Below are 18,301 nucleotides of genomic sequence, written 5' to 3'. Positions count from 1 at the left end.
ATTCACTTGCCATGTACTGTTTTTTCTTCTTGTTATTGATCTTTCCTTTGCACAAATGTACCCATACTTGATCCCCGGGCTTGAACATCTTGGCTTGCTTAGGAGGCTTAGGTTTCTCCTTACAAGCTCCTTTGCATTGCTTGAGTTGAGCATGAAAATGTGGTTCCTTTTCAACTTCTTCCTTAATTCCATTTCTTTCCTTGCTAGAACATTCAATAAGCTTGCATTTCCATGGTTGGGCAGCCTTATTTCCAATGCTACTAGCTTCACAATTGACTTCAAACGAGTTAGTTAAATTTGGAATAGAGAATGTAGTAGACTCACATTGCAAACCTTCAATGAAATCCTCGGTTTGATCTTTCCATTTGAGCAATGCTTGGACACCATTAGGAAGTGGCACTTCCAGTTCCTTGGGTGCTTCTTTGGCATGGACAGCCCCTAGACCATTTTCTCATTGTTTCTCTCGGTGTCTTTGATCAACAACACTTTCTTGGGTGGTTCAAACATATATTCGGGTGGTAGGGGTGCTCGAATAACCATCTTTGAACCAATTTTGAAAGTATAGGTGTTGTCTTGCTCACTATGCACCAAATCCATATCAAATTCCCAAGGCCTACCAAGTAGAATATGGCAAGCATCCATAGGTAGAATATCACAAAGAGCCTTATCAACATAGTTCTTTCCAATTGAGAAGGATACTAGGCATTGCTTATCCACTTTAATTTTAGCCCCTTTGTTGAGCCACCTCAACTTGTAAGGATTAGGATGATCTTGTGTAGGCAAAGAGAGCTTCTCAATGAGAGTATTAAAAGCCACATTGGTACAACTCTCACCATCAATGATAAGGTTTCAAACTCTTCCCCCAATTGTGCATGTAGACCTAAAGAGTTGTTATCTTTGGTCCAATTCCATGGTTTGGGTACTCAATGCCCTCCAAGTGACTAGACTCATTCCCGAATCTGGTTCTACAACCATGACAGACTCCTCTTGCTCTGTTTCTTCCTTACCATCATCACAAACAAGGATCTCATCCTCACCCCAATGAACTACCTCAAATGTGCTAAGGGCTCTTTTGGTTGGACACTCTTTAGCATAGTGACCGAATCCTTTACATTGGTAACATTTTTTCAGAAATATGGTGTTTTTGGGTGAACCATGGGTGCCTTGCCTTTGTCAAGAGTAGGTGTTTTGTTCTGAGGGGTTGGTTCATCAACCTTGGTCTTGGATTGGTCTTGGTGAGGGGTTGTTTTGGACGTTTGTTTTATGGTAGTAGTCTTCCCCTTCCCCAATTTCTCAACCCTCAATGATAAATTCACGGCCTTCTCAAAAGACAACACTTGTTGCATTCTTACTCGACTAGCAATCTTAAAATCCAAACTCTCAATGAACCTATCAATCTTTTGTTCGGGTTTCTCATTTAATTCACATTGCAAGGTTAATTGCTCAAAGTCTCTAAGGTAAGACTCAATGGGTTGTTGGTCTTGTTTAAGTTGAGTAAGCCTAATAAACATGTCTTGAGTGTAGTCTCTAGGTACAAACTTATCCTTAGGCTTCTTTTTCAACTTAGACCATGACATAATAGCCTCTTTACCATCTCTTCTTCTCTGATTTTTCAAGTTTTCATACCAAAGAGAAGCATAGCCTTCGAGTTTCAAGATTGCAACTTAGAAAGATTTGCTATCCGAATAATCTTTAAACTCAAAAACTATTTCAATGGTTCTAAGCCAATCTAACAAATCCTCGGGGTTTAGACTACCATAAAAATAAGGGATTTCTACCTTTACATCCTTGTTGTGCTCTTGTTGAAAAGCCTCGGCCATGGAGTCCTCTGAATCTGAAAATGGCTCCTCTTCTTGGATGCCTCGGCCTCCTCTTCCACCCATGTAAGCACGGCCTCTACCTCTGTCCCGTGGTGGTGGTTCTCTTCTTCTTGGTGGTGTTGGAATGTTAGCCATAATGACATTAAAGGAATCCAACATCAAGTCACATTTTTCGGAAAGTTATGTTACTTGTGTTTCAATTTCGGTAAACCTCTCTTCACTCATGGTTGTTTTTTGTGTTTTTGAAGGTGGTTAGGGTATATAATGAACTCAAAACCCAAGACTAACACAAGATGGAATTGTTTTATAACCTTGCTCTGATTATTACTTTGGAATAAAACTCTTAGGACTCGATTTTTGGACAAAAAAGACTCGTTTTTTTAACTGTATAACGGACTGTTTGATTGTGATTAAAGTGACTAAAACGAACACAAATAACAAGGCTTTGGACAGAAACTCTAAGGAATTGATTTGAACACTCAAATGGATTGTTGGAAATGGCTGAAATGAAGGGAAATAAACGAGCTATTGCTTGACAAATGACTGAAAAACGACTCAAAGTAACCGAAGACTCAAGGATATGACTTAGACGAGATCACAAAGCAATTCTAAGACTAGGAATCTCATTGTAACACCCGCGAATTTTCCATTTTGACATTTTAAATTTATTAAACTGTTCGATTACTTTATTTCATATTTTTGAATTATTCAATTTAATTAATTTTATGTCAAACACGATTTTTATAAACGTATTATATAAAAGCTCGTTTATATAAAAATACGTACGATTAAATTATATCTTTAAGGCATGATTTATATAATAATATATATATACGTATTTTTGGTCGGATAATAATAGTGACGATAATAATGACCGTAATAATAATAATTCCCGTCTCAATTTCCGTCTAACTATAGACCGTCACATTTTCATATATGAGGCTAATTTATTCGGACCAATCTGATCCCTACTACACCTACTCACTCACCTTATCTCTATTATTACTTTTATTATTATTATTATTATTATTATTATTAGTATTGTTGTTGTTCCCTACGTACCCACCCCCATTTCCTTTTCTTGTTCCTTTTCCTGGCGTCAAACAGCAGCAACAATAATCCCCTACAACAACTCCATTTTTGTGACATAAAAACCCAGATCCCGCCTTCATTTCTCAACCAAACTCCATTATTTTTGTACCATTAGCTTCCTCGTCCCTTCCTCGTTCTTTTAAGGTAATAAAGTTTGAGTTTTGACTGAGTTTTCAAAAAGGTCGTATTAAAAGCCAGCTCGGTTCTTTATACTTTTCCTCATTTTGTATGCTCAATTTTAGTTGCGTCTCACTTCCGTCTCATTTCTGTCTTAAATTCCGTCTGAAAATTTATAGCTATGATGATTTATCATACAAGTATATAATAATAATTATATATACCTTTTGTTTAGTTGGTTGTATGTGAGATGGGTTGAATAAGGGGTTGGAGTAGCCAAATACGAATCGTAGTATGGTAACGTGATTTGGTTTAAGGACTAATTAAAGATAATTAAAGTTTGGTAGCATGATGTCATCGACATGAATAATCGTAGCAATGGGACTCCACTCTCCAGGGAATGAATTTTGTGTACAACGGATCAGGTTGTTTGCTAGAGGTGTATTATTAGTTTAATAAGTGGATTGACACAAAAGTGTGTTAGATTATGCGTAAAGGGTTTTGTATATTGATTGGTTGGTCGAAATTGAATTATATTGAGAATTGAGGTATTGGATTTTTGATATTGTATTTTAATTGTCGTACCCTTTGGCCTCGACCAGTGGGTGAGTAGCTTAGAGTTATACTCTAAATGTTGAGCAAATCCTTTAATGGAAATCTGGTTACTATAGAGTATTATATTATGAGACGGAGTAATGAGTAGGACGGAGTAATGAGAGAGATGGAGTAGAGAGTTGAGATTGAATTAATTATTGGGACGAGAGTGACTATTATAGTGTTGGCGTCAGCTTTGAGCGTATAATCATGATATCTGGTTATTCGGGTTGTGTTGAGCGGATATGGGGAGTTAGTTTAGGTACGTGTTTGTGGTTGTGTTAACGCCGTATGATGGTTGGTTGGCCGTGTTTTGGGTCTTGAGTCGTAGTATTAGTTGTCCATGGCGCAAATTCGGTCTTTGAAATTATTTGAATGTCCGTCTCATTCTTATACAAATACATGTACATTCACTTATATGGGTTGTTGTCGTTGGGATGTTGGCCTAGAAGCGGCCTGGCCGTGGCCTCTTTATAGCCTGGCCGTGGCTCGTTTGTAGCCTAGCAAAGAATTTGGCGATGGCCTAGCTGTAGCCAGGCTGTGGCCTGGCCGTGGCCTAGGCAGTGGCCTGGCCGTGGCCTGGCTAAGTCGCGAGTTTGGGCCGTATCTATAAATTGTTTTGACGCTAGTTTGGTTTATTTATAATATAATTAAATTAATTTTCGTCTCATATTTTATATAACGATAATTCGTTAATATCGTCCTTTCACATAATTATTTTAGGTGACTCATATGTGGTTGAAGATGAAGAGTAATTTTGGGTTTTAGAAGCTTTCTCAAGTTATTACTTGTCTCTTTGCTAGCGTAAGGTAACATATTTCGAGTTACTCGACGAATAAATGTCACATTCTTTGCTTTTTGTATGATTTTGTTAATGTTATTTGAGTGGTTTATTTCACATAAAAATATGGGTTAAATTCATGTCTTTTGTAAGTTTAAGTTCACATATTAGTATGGAAATGAAATGGGAATGATTAATTGATGCTTAAAACGATGTTAAAATGAACAAAAATGGAGAAACGGAGGGATTGGGGTGGCGGCCAGTTGGCCCGGCAGGCCCGTGCAGCCCACGGCAGCGACCACAGGTTGGCCCGGTCGGCCCGTTGCTTGTTTTCGCGATTTTTCATGCGTTGTTCGTCGTTTCGGGTTTATTAATGGTATATTTAGTATAAGTAACATATGGGTAATCTTTTGAAATGAATAATGTTAGTAGTAAATATAATGTTGATGGTAAAATCATGCTTATATTAGTAGTTTGCACATGTTAGGATAGGTTATGATATGAAATTGTAATGAATAGGCTTGAAATGAATTTTATAGCGATAATTGCAATGTTTTGGATGATTATGCCGAAAACGAGCCCTTAGTCCCTTTGATCAATCGATGTCGATCAATTGTGTGATTGGTCGACGATTGAACCCGTGCACTGTCGCAGGTCAGGGTTGCGGGTAAAAATTCGGTTGGATGAAATTTTTGTGTGAATTGGATAATTGGCCTTATTCACGTTTTAGGCCATTTATTATGTTTTTATTTCACATGTGTCGTTGGTTGATTTGAATGGTTTCTTATATTGTATAAACGGCCTTAGATTCCCTGAAACCTTTAATATTGAGGATTGTGTTGTTGTTCAGCTGCTTATACGTATGGTATTGTTGTGTTTGTCATAGATAGGTATTTATAGTCTTTGACGAGTATATGTTCACTGCTTAATAGCCTTTGTGTTCCTGACTTGGTGGGTTTATATCCAAGTTGGGGCATGACCTCGTTACTTATTTTGAGAGTAAGTGGTCAGCTTAAGTACTAGCCAACCCTTTGGTTGACTCCTTAGGGTACTCACATGGTTTTATAAAATTATGGGTCTTGGGTGCGGTGGTGTGTATCCGCATGTCTAGGTCTGCGCAGATTTAGGACTAGGGTTGTGTTGTGTCTTGGCCATGTTTTGATAGAACCTCTCGAGCCAGGATACTGGGATTCGATTACCTTCCCTACCTCGTGGTATAGACTCGAGTTCTGAGTGACTATTGACCGTGCTAAGAACTTATGCCTGACTTTGATATATTGTCCTTTCTTGTATGGTGATTTTATGAATTGTAATAGGTGAGATGCAAGCCGGTTACAATTGATAAAGTTTGGATTACCGTTTGTTATATGTTTCACATGATAGCTTAAATTGGTCAGTTTAGTGTTCATATGTTAGAATACTCGATAATTAAATTATTTATGATGTTGTTTACATGTTACATTAAATATGACATTTCGTGGCTAGGAGGACTCGAAGTTACTCCCCACTGAATTGTGGCTTTCGTGTTTGTATAAAATGCGATTGACAGGTTGATGATGTTTAGATGGGGTACATGGACGAGCTAGTGAGCAAAAGAACCTTGGACCTAGTTTGGTTATATTTTGTAGTAAACCTTTAAACATATGGTTGTGTTTATATTTTGGAGGGACATATGTCTCCCTCTTTTACTTTGGTTTGTATCACTTTATTCTCGCGACTTTAGCAATGTTATGTAAATTAGTTTGTTAGCATTTGCAGGTGTTGGCACTCTTCATTTGGAAATGTTTGTGAATGGTTTAGAAAAGTTTTAAAAAATTACAGGTTTTATCTAGTTGAACCAATTACAAACATATCCTGTCAGTTTTTCTGTAGAATTTACGTGTTTATTTAACGCTAAAAATGAGGGTGTCACAGTTGGTATCAGAGCATATTTGCTCCCGACGCACGTTTGTGCACCCCAATATAAATAACTTGACCTTAAAATAATAAACTTGAGAGATGGGTAAGATGGGTAGACTTAGGACCTTATGTTGTAGTCTCTTTGTGTTTGCTCTTTGTTAGGTACTAACCTGTTTGTTGATTGTCATTTAATAATTGTTGCGTTCTTGGATCAATGACCGTGAGCTTATCTATAGCTAATGGAGTTATTACCCTTATTATAAAAAAATCTTTGAACTAAAGGTTTTGAAAATATTTTAATGTTTTTCACTGGTTTTAACGTCAATTAGTGTTAAAGCTTGTTATTGGAGACGTCTGATAATTAGTTTTATCATTTGTTGGTGTAAAAATGTATTTTTGTGTCTTTGAATTGGAATATTGATGTTCTTGAGTGATCGCCAAGAGTATCTCCGTTCCATTGAAAGGACACTTATATTTTAAGAAGATCAAGATTTAGTGCTTATTGTTGAGGATTGAAGATTTGTTCAACCTTTGAAGAATGCTTCTACTTCCTTGAAGATGTTTCTCGTTCTTTTTGTATCTCGCCTTATTCTTAATCTCTTGGTGCTTATCCTCCTTCTAAACTCCCTTCTGTTTTACTTTAAAAGCTACGCTTGTACTCCTAACTTGTCCTTTGTTCTTTGCGTATCCTCCCTTAACGCCATTAGATAGTACTCTTTCTTGTGAGGAATGTTGACCTTGGTTGGAAAATTCGACTTTTGAGGAGATTGTTTGTGTCTGACCCTTAACCCTGGTTTTGAAAGGATGTGATGTTAGAAAGACTTAGGTAATATGATGAGACATACTTAGTGATTCTTATACCTAGTTCCTTGACAAAGTGAGTATAATCGATTGGTGGATTCTTTGTGTTAGGAATGAGTTGCCTATGTAATTAAAGTTATAGAACTTGGCTTTGTTGTTTATGTTTGGGATTTGAAAGCTTAGTAGGTTGAGCGTCGTCACCTTAGAAGTAAACATGAGATAAGTTTAGAATATGAATTTGGAAGAAAACCCATTTTTAGATGTTAACAATCCCGTATAGATTGGGAATGTGATTTGGTGTTAGTTGTTTCTTGAGAACTTTGTTGAGAAGTCTTTGTCAATTCATTCTTTGGTTTTTAAAACATTGAGGTTGTGTCGAGTGCTTGAGATACAGAGATGCTTTTATACTTGAGTGGTAGATTTGCTTTAGGGAAATCCTAATATGTGATAAGATAGGTGGAAGAAGTATCTAACCGATTTATCACCCCTTAAGCGAGCGTTTATTTTACCTTGACCCTTGTTTGGGATTTGGTCGTTTTGTCATGAAGGTACAATACCCTAATAGGCGTGACCTTGTTAGAGAGAACCTTAAGTTTTAGGAAGCGTATGGATTAAGCTTTAAAATCCTCTTTCGTACCATTAATCGTTTTCCTCCCTTTCGTTCATACCTTGGTTGGATTTGATTCTTAAGTATAAAAGTTTACTTGTTATTTCCTTGTCTTGAATACCTTCCTAATTCTGATATCTCTTACTGGTTGGTAACTAGTTATCTTTATGATTCGACTCTTTTAGTCTCACATCTTGACATGTTCATATATTCCTTTTTAAATTTCCTATCATTTCCTGATCTGGTTATTACCCTTTGTTTCCTTAGTGGAGTGATGACATTGTTGTTTGAGATTTGAGTATCTGGCGTTTCCTTGTTGTCTAATTTCCCTTTCTCCTTGATCATAAGTGTTACCGTTCATACCTCCTTTCCTCGCTTCATCTTGCTCCTCCTTTAAGTTTGACACTCGTATCTTGTGAAACTCTATCTTTGACATCCTTGTAAATTTGACTTCAATCCTTATCCCTAGGAAGTTCATCATACCTCTTTTGTTGGTTAAGCTTGAACCCTCTTAGCATACTTGTATCTATGATGTCTAACTTACTTTTCATTTCGCACAATTTCTAAATATTTCAAGCTACCATTTTTGGTTCGTTGTTAAAAATTTATGTTACTATTACAAAATTTTCCCCTACTTGTAAAGATTTGGAAAAATGAAAATTCGATTTAATTCTCTAATTGTTCTTTGAGTATAGACTTCTTTATCATGGTTTTGAGTTGCTAAACATGAGATTTTTGTAAATTTTATCCAATTTCTATTCACTTTGATCTAATCATGATGCCTTTGTCAAAGTTTAATATTATATTTCAGGAATTTAACTCCCCTTTTAGTTTAAAGGTGAAACCTTCATTTCTATTTTGTCTTTCGCAAAAGAAAATTTGAGTGGATTGCCTTTTTCTTTGATTTTGACGTTGATCGGATGATAGAACTAGTTATTGGAAACGTTTGATAACTTGTTCTACGCTTGTCGGCGAATAGTTTTTGTTTTAAATTTGTCTCTGACTTGGAAAGCTAGCGTTCTTGTGTGCGCGACAAGAGCAATTCCGTTCCATGAATGAGACTTATATTTTTGAAAACTCGTCATTAATGTATTTGAAGGTATTTTGATTTTTGATATATACAAATGATTTGCCTTTTGACCTTATCTTTGATTTGGGATGTGATGTTCTTGAATACGTAACGAGAACACTTCCGTTCCTCGGATGAGAGTCTGGTTCTGTCGGAAAATTTTAGTTGCAGTTCTTGAAAGAATTTTTATTCTTACGATAAGTGACCTTTTAAATGTTTTAGTTACCGATTTCAATTCCACTTTTATTTTCATAACCTTCCATTTCTACTTTCAAGTTTCGAGGACGAAACTTTTTAAAAGGTGGGGTGATTGTAACACCCGCGAATTTTCCATTTTGACATTTTAAATTTATTAAACTGTTCGATTACTTTATTTCATATTTTTGAATTATTCAATTTAATTAATTTTATGTCAAACACGATTTTTATAAACGTATTATATAAAAGCTCGTTTATATAAAAATACGTACGATTAAATTATATCTTTAAGGCATGATTTATATAATAATATATATATATATATACGTATTTTTGGTCGGATAATAATAGTGACGATAATAATGACCGTAATAATAATAATTCCCGTCTCAATTTCCGTCTAACTATAGACCGTCACATTTTCATATATGAGGCTAATTTATTCGGACCAATCTGATCCCTACTACACCTACTCACTCACCTTATCTCTATTATTATTATTATTATTATTATTATTATTATTATTATTATTATTATTAGTATTGTTGTTGTTCCCTACGTACCCACCCCCATTTCCTTTTCTTGTTCCTTTTCCTGGCGTCAAACAGCAGCAACAATAATCCCCTACAACAACTCCATTTTTGTGACATAAAAACCCAGATCCCGCCTTCATTTCTCAACCAAACTCCATTATTTTTGTACCATTAGCTTCCTCGTCCCTTCCTCGTTCTTTTAAGGTAATAAAGTTTGAGTTTTGACTGAGTTTTCAAAAAGGTCGTCTTAAAAGACAGCTCGGTTCTTTATACTTTTCCTCATTTTGTATGCTCAATTTTAGTTACGTCTCACTTCCGTCTCATTTCTGTCTTAAATTCCGTCTGAAAATTTATAGCTATGATGATTTATCATACAAGTATATAATAATAATTATATATACCTTTTGTTTAGTTGGTTGTATGTGAGATGGGTTGAATAAGGGGTTGAAGTAGCCAAATACGAATCGTAGTATGGTAACGTGATTTGGTTTAAGGACTAATTAAAGATAATTAAAGTTTGGTAGCATGATGTCATCGACATGAATAATCGTAGCAATGGGACTCCACTCTCCAGGGAATGAATTTTGTGTACAACGGATCAGGTTGTTTGCTAGAGGTGTATTATTAGTTTAATAAGTGGATTGACACAAAAGTGTGTTAGATTATGCGTAAAGGGTTTTGTATATTGATTGGTTGGTCGAAATTGAATTATATTGAGAATTGTGGTATTGGATTTTTGATATTGTATTTTAATTGTCGTACCCTTTGGCCTCGACCAGTGGGTGAGTAGCTTAGAGTTATACTCTAAATGTTGAGCAAATCCTTTAATGGAAATCTGGTTACTATAGAGTATTATATTATGAGACGGAGTAATGAGTAGGACGGAGTAATGAGAGAGATGGAGTAGAGAGTTGAGATTGAATTAATTATTGGGACGAGAGTGACTATTATAGTGTTGGCGTCAGCTTTGAGCGTATAATCATGATATCCGTTATTCGGGTTGTGTTGAGCGGATATGGGGAGTTAGTTTAGGTACGTGTTTGTGGTTGTGTTAACCCCGTATGATGGTTGGTTGGCCGTGTTTTGGGTCTTGAGTCGTAGTATTAGTTGTCCATGGCGCAAATTCGGTCTTTGAAATTATTTGAATGTCCGTCTCATTCTTATACAAATACATGTACATTCACTTATATGGGTTGTTGTCGTTGGGATGTTGGCCTAGCAGCGGCCTGGCCGTGGCTCTCTAGCTTTGGCCGTGGCCTGTTGTAGCCTAGCAAAGACCGGGCAAAGGGCCTAGCCGTAGCCTGGCCGTGGCCTGGCCGTGGCCTAGGCGTGCTGGCCTGGCCGTGGCCTAGGCAAAGTGCTTTGGCCGTGGCCTAGGCGTGGCCTTAGCTAAGTCGCGAGTTTGGGCCGTATCTATAAATTGTTTTGACGCTAGTTTGGTTTATTTATAATATAATTAAATTAATTTTCGTCTCATATTTTATATAACGATAATTCGTTAATATCGTCCTTTCACATAATTATTTTAGGTGACTCATATGTGGTTGAAGATGAAGAGTAATTTTGGGTTTTAGAAGCTTTCTCAAGTTATTACTTGTCTCTTTGCTAGCGTAAGGTAACATATTTCGAGTTACTCGACGAATAAATGTCACATTCTTTGCTTTTTGTATGATTTTGTGAATGTTATTTGAGTGGTTTATTTCACATGAAAATATGGGTTAAATTCATGTCTTTTGTAAGTTTAACTTCACATATTAGTATGGAAATGAAATGGGAATGATTAATTGATGCTTAAAACGATGTTAAAATGAACAAAAATGGAGAAACGGAGGGATTGGGGTGGCGGCCGGTTGGCCCGGAGCCACTCAGCGACCACAGGTTGGCCCGGTCGGCCCGTTGCTTGTTTTCGCGATTTTTCATGCGTTGTTCGTCGTTTCGGGTTTATTAATGGTATATTTAGTATAAGTAACATATGGGTAATCTTTTGAAATGAATAATGTTAGTAGTAAATATAATGTTGATGGTAAAATCATGCTTATATTAGTAGTTTGCACATGTTAGGATAGGTTATGATATGAAATTGTAATGAATAGGCTTGAAATGAATTTTATAGCGATAATTGCAATGTTTGGATGATTATGCCGAAAACTGAGCCCTTAGTCCCTTTGACTGAATCGATGTCAGTCAATTGTGTGATTGGTCACCGATTGAACCCGCACTGCCGCAGGTCAGGGTTGCGGGTAAAAATTCGGTTGGATGAAATTTTTGTGTGAATTGGATAATTGGCCTTATTCACGTTTTAGGCCATTTATTATGTTTTTATTTCACATGTGTCGTTGGTTGATTTGAATGGTTTCTTATATTGTATAAACGGCCTTAGATTCCCTGAAACCTTTAATATTGAGGATTGTGTTGTTGTTCAGCTGCTTATACGTATGGTATTGTTGTGTTTGTCATAGATAGGTCTTTATAGTCTTTGACGAGTATATGTTCACTGCTTAATAGCCTTTGTTCTCCTGACTTGGTGGGTTTATATCCAAGTTGGGGCATGACCTCGTTACTTATTTTGAGAGTAAGTGGTCAGCTTAAGTACTAGCCAACCCTTTGGTGGACTCCTTAGGGTACTCACATGGTTTTATAAAATTGTGGGTCTTGGGTGCGGTGGTGTGTATCCGCATGTCTAGGTCTCATGATTTAGGACTAGGGTTGTGTTGTGTCTTGGCCATGTTTTGATAGAACCTCTGAGCCAGGATACCGGTTCGATTACCTTCCCTACCTCGTGGTATAGACTCGAGTTACAGAGTGACTATTGACCGTGCTAAGAACTTATGCCTGTCTTTGATATATTGTCCTTTCTTGTATGGTGATTTTATGAATTGTAATAGGTGAGATGCAAGCCGGTTACAATTGATAAAGTTTGGATTACCGTTTGTTATATGTTTCACATGATAGCTTAAATTGGTCAGTTTAGTGTTCATATGTTAGAATACTCGATAATTAAATTATTTATGATGTTGTTTACATGTTACATTAAATATGACATTTCGTGGCTAGGAGGACTCGAAGTTACTCCCCACTGAATTGTGGCTTTCGTGTTTGTATAAAATGCGATTGACAGGTTGGTGATGTTTAGATGGGGTACATGGACGAGCTAGTGAGCAAAAGAACCTTGGACCTAGTTTGGTTATATTTTGTAGTAAACCTTTAAACATATGGTTGTGTTTATATTTTGGAGGGACATATGTCTCCCTCTTTTACTTTGGTTTGTATCACTTTATTCTCGCGACTTTAGCAATGTTATGTAAATTAGTTTGTTAGCATTTGCAGGTGTTGGCACTCTTCATTTGGAAATGTTTGTGAATGGTTTAGAAAAGTTTTAAAAAATTACAGGTTTTATCTAGTTGAACCAATTACAAATATATCCTGTCAGTTTTTCTGTAGAATTTACGTGTTTATTTAACGCTAAAAATGAGGGTGTCACACTCGTCCAAGATAACGAAGCAAGGACTAAATTACGCCCCAAAACACTAAACAAATGGAGGGTTTTCCGCACTAAGCAAGAAGAAAGCAAGTAGAAAACTCAGTTTTCGAACTCATCATTTGTAATCTTAAACTCAATCTGAATATTACATGAGATAAGAGCTCCTTAAATAGAGACTTTGTTGCAATCTTAGCCCTACATCTAAAGTAGCCTCTAAGGGCTCAAAAGAGTCTCCTAATACTCTAAATAAAACGGCTCATATGGCCTTACTAAAAATAAAAAGCTACAAGGCAAATGACACAAAGAGGATTGTTGGTAATTGTACAAGCGTCCTTTGGCATACATTACTTATTTATCTTATAAGGATTTCTTGGGCAGCTGGTGGGGCTCGTCCATAAGGAGTATAATACCCAAACTTGCATCAAAAGGTCCCTTGGAGCTTGCCTAGACAAAAGAAGAAAGCTTGAAAGTGACGGTTGTACCTTTCTCTCAAACCGTCTCCATTGGGGACCATCCGGTTGATTGCTCTTGTTGCACCTGAGTTAATCATCTTCAAGACATAAGATCCTAGACAAAAAGGCTTTAAACTCATCATAGAAGAGTCTTATGGCATAAAAAGGCATGTGTTCTTAGACGAAATTGGAGTTGGACCTCGTTTTTGGTGAAGGACCAAAACCGGGTAAATAGGTGCTTGGTGTTATTGCCATTTTTGCTTTAGACGGAATAAGGAAGTCCAAGGTAGTACCAAATTCCGAAGACTTGGGGAGCAAGCAAGGAACCCTAGATGTGAAGCTTCCCTATATAAGCATCATAACGTAAGACTTAAGATTCATTCATAAATTCACATAAGAAATACTAGAATACAAAGAACTCCATCGTAAGATCGATTCTCCGCTGTACTCCCAATTCGATTATAGTGCAATTCTTGGTGGAATTCCGTCTCCCCCCGCGGTTGTTTCCCACATCGGGTCTTCCGTGTCACCAAATTCTCTTGTGTTCATTATTCAACTTTAGTCAAATATCATACATATATCGCGACAACACTCACACAAATCAAACTCGTAATATTGATTAGGCACTAAGACCGCTTTAACCCTAATTGGTAGAAATTTAACAAAACAGTAGCAATCAAGTCTCATAACTTTCATCAAAAGTGAAATCCAACCCTATTTTAAAATTACCACGAGAATTTTAGCCTTCAAATAATTTATAATAATTTAAAATAATTTCAACTTATGATCCTAATTTCACAATCGAACAAAGTCAGGAAATTTAATGTCATGTAAAATGTAATCCACTATCATCTAAATGACCCTTAGATATTTTTTCCTTAAAAAAAACATGTATGACACTATGACCGTGTTTGGACAAGTATGTGCTAATTTATTCCCACTATAGAAACCCAACTCACTTGAAACGAGATCCAATCGACCTCTTCTCAAAGAACAACACTCCACAAAAAGTCGAGAAAATCATTAGAATGGCAGATATCCCTAATGAAATAATTGTTACCCACATATTCCCCAAATTACCTGCAAAATCTTTGTTAATCTTCAAATGTGTTTGCAAATCATGGCGAAATTACATCTCATCTCACAAATTTATCTTCATTCATCTCAACAACTCTCTTTTTTCCAACAACAACCACCTACTAATCCTCACCACAACCCAAAATTCAGTCCTTTCACTCCCATTAAACTCCTCTTCAAATGCCCCCACCAACCTCCCTTTACCCACCTCCCATGGCGGCAATCAAAGCGTCGTTTCTTGTTGCGACGGTTTAGTTTGTGTTAACGATAATGGTCGTGGTCTTCCAATTTGCGTCATAAATCCGTCTACTGGGTTTTTAAAGGAAGTTCCTTGGTTGCGAATGCCTAGACGGACTCGTACTGTAAACTTAGGGTTCGGTTTTGATCATATTAATGACGATTACAAGGTCGTTAGAGTAATTTATCATTATCCGTCTCGAGGGTTCTTAGGTGAAATGTGTAGATTGATTGGTGTTTATAGTTTGAAAAATAATGTTTGGCGGATTGTTGAATGGGTTGTTCCTTTTGATTGTATTAGAGATGGTGAAAATGGTGCTGTTTTAAATAAACATCTAATTCATTGGATTGTTTGGAGTTTTGAGCTTAAGAAATGTAAGATTAAATGTTTTGATGTTTGTCAAGAAAAATGGGTTGATGATGTTCCTATGCCTCACAGTAGTAATAATATTATTGAGGAAAGTTGTCCGGAAAAGCGAGATGGAGTGCTTAATTTCGGGGTGTTTGATGGGTATTTGTTTATAACGTCAAAAATCGAGCAACAGTCAGATCAGCTTAATGCCGGTATAGATGTGTGGATTATGAAAGAGTATGGTGTTAGTGATTCATGGGTTAGATTGTTGCGAATATCGGATGAAATGGTTGCTATATCATTGAGGATGGCTCCTATTGTTTACTCAAATGGAAGGAATAAGGTTTTGTTGACGAGGGAATGCAAGAATGATAGTAATAATAAACTATGTTGGTATAATCTCAAGGATAAATCAGTTGAAAATGCTGAATTTAATGGAGTTGAAGATTGTTTCTGGGCAGATGATTGTATAGGAAGCCTTGTTAGTATTCCCGGTGGCCAACAATTTGGAATATCCCAACAATTTGAAACTTGAGAATTATTGCTTTTTTCATCCACTTATGTATATATTTTCGCGTGATGGCGGCCAGTTCATTTACTAATCTTTTGCTTTTGTGATTCAAGTATCCAGTAGGTCGATTTAATTCTCTTTGTATTTTGTTACTACGTAGTTATGCCAAAACATCTTTTATTTCATCCGTGAATCTGATGCATGCATTTTATATAGACTTATTGTACCATCTTTGAACGCATTTCTATGCATTTTGTGTAGTGTTTAGCTACAAATGTCCCCCCGAATTGTCTACTTTAGTTTCTCTTGTCTTATTTGCAGAAATGAACCAAAGAGAAGCGGAATCAAGCTTAACACATGTCCCTATGCATGCATTTAGGAGATAAGTTGAGTCGGAGTTTGAAAACTACTATTTTGAGATGTGCATGGAAGTAAGAAAGCTTAGCGGACAAAATAAGAACTTTAAATTACTAGTGACTATTTTGAAGAGACATATCTCGAATTCTACAACTGATTTTCAGGTGATTCCAATTGGAGATGAAAGTTTAACCTTTTACTTTTCCAACGCCACCGAAAACGCCTGATTTGCCCAAGTAACGAAGAAATGACGGCCATTTGAAATCCAGTGCGCAAAGCCGGAATTACGCGCTGAGTTCGATCGAACACAAACTTTTCGATCGACCAACTACTCTACTAGATTGACCATATTACCCCTTCATCGACAGTTTTCGACCACCAAACCTCTCGATTGACCTCTTTACTATTCGATCGAGAGCCTACTAAATCGGACGCAGCTCTATTTTAGTCTAGACTCTAGTTTACCTTATTTTAGTTTATCTTATAATAATATCTCTACTATATAAAGAGATAATTAGGTCATTAAGAGGGATCTCTCTCTCTCTCTCTCTCTCTCTCTCTCTCTCTCTCTTCTCTCTTCTCCCTTTTTCTCTGTTGAACGGTGCTTTGCTCCTCCTTTTCCTGATCTAATTCTTTGTAAACTTTTCTTCTCTCTTTTATATTAATTCTCTTTTGCTCATTTCTTCATTTCTAATTCTTTCTCTTTATCTTTGCTTGATGTTGCTTTTAATTATTAATTCCGTTGTTGTTAATTTCATTATTATCAATATGCTTAGCTAATTTCATTGCTAGGATTTAGGGGATTCAATGAGTTGATGTAGTTGTTAATTAGGTTTGCAAATCTGTTGCTAAAATCATGTCTTTGTTGTTAATCACCGCATATAATTGCAATTAGTTGCTTGAGTCGACGCATTTAGCTAATTGATTTGGTTGGCCGTGACCTAGACCGGAAGGTTGGAAGAGGTGTGACCTGCAGTGAACATTATGTTGCTTTAGTGAGGGCGGAAGCTAAGCTAATAGTGTTTTAGGGTGAATTGAGACCGGAAGGAGATATTCGCTGCCCCTTAGACTGGTACACGCGACTGATCTGTGACCTAAACTGTGACCATCTGACATTCATTGATGAACGAACAATCCTAGTTCCCTTCTCTTTATAGTTAGACTCTTAAATCTCTTCCTGCTTTAGTTAGTTTTAGTTTAGTGACAAAATCAAACCCCCAATACAGTGACTCAGACAAACTTAGTTTAGCGACTAGAAGCAACACAACCTCCCTGTGGATTTGACCCCAACTTCCCTAGCTGCATTTGTTAGAGGCCCCTCGGTTTTTTTTTTTGATAGGGTTGTGACAGCCGTATCAAATTTTGGCGCCGTTGCCGGAGAGGCGACGCCTTTTGCCTGTTTTAACTTTGTTTGTCTTTCGCCTCAAGGGAAGACTGAGTACCTTGAGGCAGTTCTTATCTTTTTCTTTAGTGCTGTTTTGATAGGTCTTACAGGTCTATTAAACAGATTTCAGAGAAATATTATCGGAGGGAAGACTTGAGTACCTTCGATTCTTTTGCCAAGATGTCTACCGTCTCTCAACTTATAGCACAATTTAAAGCTTAGAACGCAAGATCTGGCCAGCTGGAGAGTAGACGATCTTGAGGTAGTTCGCCTTAGTCCCATACTACGGCGCAACAGGTGGTCCACTTTGAGAGATGTAGTACTGCGGGGTGCGTTGCTGTCATCCGTGTAGCGGATGAAGATGTAGTCTATGCATTTAGGCGGCGTAGACAATCTAATCAGTCCTTTGCATATGTGCCGCCACATCCGTTTCAGCAACTAGACTATCAAAAGCCTGCATTCCTTTGGCCGCCGCCACAACAAACTCCTCCTCCCAATAAGCAGAAAGAAGAAATTGCTGAGTTGACATCTATAGTGAAGACACTTGCGCTTCAAGTGCAAGAAGTTATGCAAGCTAAAGACGCCATTATCAAGTCACTTAAAGCTCAGTTGGCTCAAGTATTGGCCGAGCAAATTTCTAGGCGATCCGAGACAGTCTATGCTGTTCGCACCAGGACTGATATTCCCTGCGACGAGCCGGTTCTGCCTCTAAATGCTGAAAATACTGTTCAAGGAGGAGGATACAAGGGAGCCACGCCTGCCACTGTTCAAACACTCGATCGAGAGCCTTACATTGCTCGATCGAGTGAAATTATTGAGGAAGTACTCGATCGAGAGGATAAAAGCTTTTGATCGAGCATTGAGGAAAACCAGGTCCTCGATCGAGTGACATAAGTTACTCGATCGAGTACAATTGCTGAGAAAACTTCTCGATCGAGT

The 18,301-nt window shown here is 37.1% G+C and overlaps 2 long non-coding RNA genes across 2 annotated transcripts; both read left to right on the top strand.

Moving 5' to 3' along the window:
* Positions 1–2,893: 2,893 nt before the first annotated feature.
* LOC141646195 (uncharacterized) lies at positions 2,894–6,166 on the top strand. The gene is made up of 3 exons (XR_012545417.1): positions 2,894–3,056; positions 4,347–4,432; positions 5,954–6,166. It is a non-coding gene; the product is annotated as an uncharacterized LOC141646195 (long non-coding RNA).
* Positions 6,167–9,552: 3,386 nt separating this feature from the next.
* Positions 9,553–12,825, top strand: LOC141646194 (uncharacterized). Its single transcript, XR_012545416.1, has 3 exons — positions 9,553–9,715; positions 11,041–11,126; positions 12,630–12,825. It is a non-coding gene; the product is annotated as an uncharacterized LOC141646194 (long non-coding RNA).
* The last annotated feature ends 5,476 nt before the right edge of the window (positions 12,826–18,301 follow it).

The sequence above is a fragment of the Silene latifolia genome, chromosome 3 (assembly GCF_048544455.1).
Source record: "Silene latifolia isolate original U9 population chromosome 3, ASM4854445v1, whole genome shotgun sequence".
Taxonomy (NCBI): domain Eukaryota; kingdom Viridiplantae; phylum Streptophyta; class Magnoliopsida; order Caryophyllales; family Caryophyllaceae; genus Silene; species Silene latifolia.
Note: the sequence above shows the minus strand (reverse complement) of the source record. Positions and strands in the feature narration are given on the sequence as shown.